General features: G+C 62.0%; 1 long non-coding RNA gene across 1 annotated transcript in view; it reads right to left on the bottom strand.

The window, feature by feature from the left end:
• Window positions 1-125: 125 nt before the first annotated feature.
• LOC105532535 overlaps window positions 126-900 on the bottom strand; it is a 7,133-nt gene continuing 6,358 nt past the window's right edge. Inside the window, exons 2-5 of the long non-coding RNA XR_001004999.1 lie at window positions 667-782; window positions 505-624; window positions 353-424; window positions 126-142 (exon numbers count right to left, since the gene is read on the bottom strand). This is a non-coding gene — a long non-coding RNA (uncharacterized LOC105532535). The remainder of the gene's footprint in view (window positions 143-352; window positions 425-504; window positions 625-666; window positions 783-900) is intronic.

Here is a 900-nt window from a genome sequence, read left to right as displayed (position 1 = left end):
TGCTGCGCCGCAGCGGCCGGTAGAGCTCATTGGGCGGGATGGCCACGCGGCGCCCATTGTTGCCGGTGTACTCGAAGGCGTGCTCCACCAGCACGTACACGTCTCCCTCCACATCCGCCGCCATCGCGGCCGCGGCGTTTTCCTGCAGGCAACAAGGAGGAGGGCCGCGGAAGTCAAGACAACCCAGCCCGGAATAGCCCCGCACGCAGGGACAGACATGGGTTCGAGTCCCGATGCTGCACTTGCCGTTCGCCTTCGGGCCTCAGTTTTCCCATTTCTAAAATGGGGACTTGCATAAAATCACATCTGAGGCTTCCATTCTTACACTCACACCTAAGGCTTCCATTCTTACACTCAGTGCTGGAATTAGGACAACCCCTTCATTCCGTGGGGCTGATTCTAAGATTTGAGCCTCGCTTCCGTCCTGCGGTGGGGAGATTGTGGGTAGTCTTGATCCAAATCGACTGCGAGGGAAACCTTGGCTTTAAAACGAGGGGTGATTGCCTGCTCTAAGGTCGACACCACGCTTGCTTAATAGTTGACTGAGCCTTAGTTTTCCCGTCAGTCAAGTAGGAAAAGCAGCCCATTTCCTGCCGTTCCCCGGGCCCTGTCCCACCTGGACGCCTCCCGCCCGCAGAGAATCCGCAGAGGGTCCCGTTGCACCGCCTCCCTCCGCGAGCCTGCGCCCCGGCCCCTGGGTCGGGGTTGGGATGCGGGCTCTGCAGGCGCCCCGGTGAACAGCTCTACCTGGGGGCTGTCCCTGCCCCGCTTAGTCCGAGGGCCTTGGTGTAGGGGCCTCCGCTGTCAAGGCGGGGGACCGGTTATCTCGGTTTCTCTGTCCTTCCGCAGCTGCTTCAGCGCAGACGTGACCCCTAGCCGGGCCGGGCCGGGCCGGGCCGG

The sequence above is a fragment of the Mandrillus leucophaeus genome, unplaced genomic scaffold (assembly GCF_000951045.1).
Source record: "Mandrillus leucophaeus isolate KB7577 unplaced genomic scaffold, Mleu.le_1.0 Scaffold966, whole genome shotgun sequence".
Taxonomy (NCBI): domain Eukaryota; kingdom Metazoa; phylum Chordata; class Mammalia; order Primates; family Cercopithecidae; genus Mandrillus; species Mandrillus leucophaeus.
Note: the sequence above shows the minus strand (reverse complement) of the source record. Positions and strands in the feature narration are given on the sequence as shown.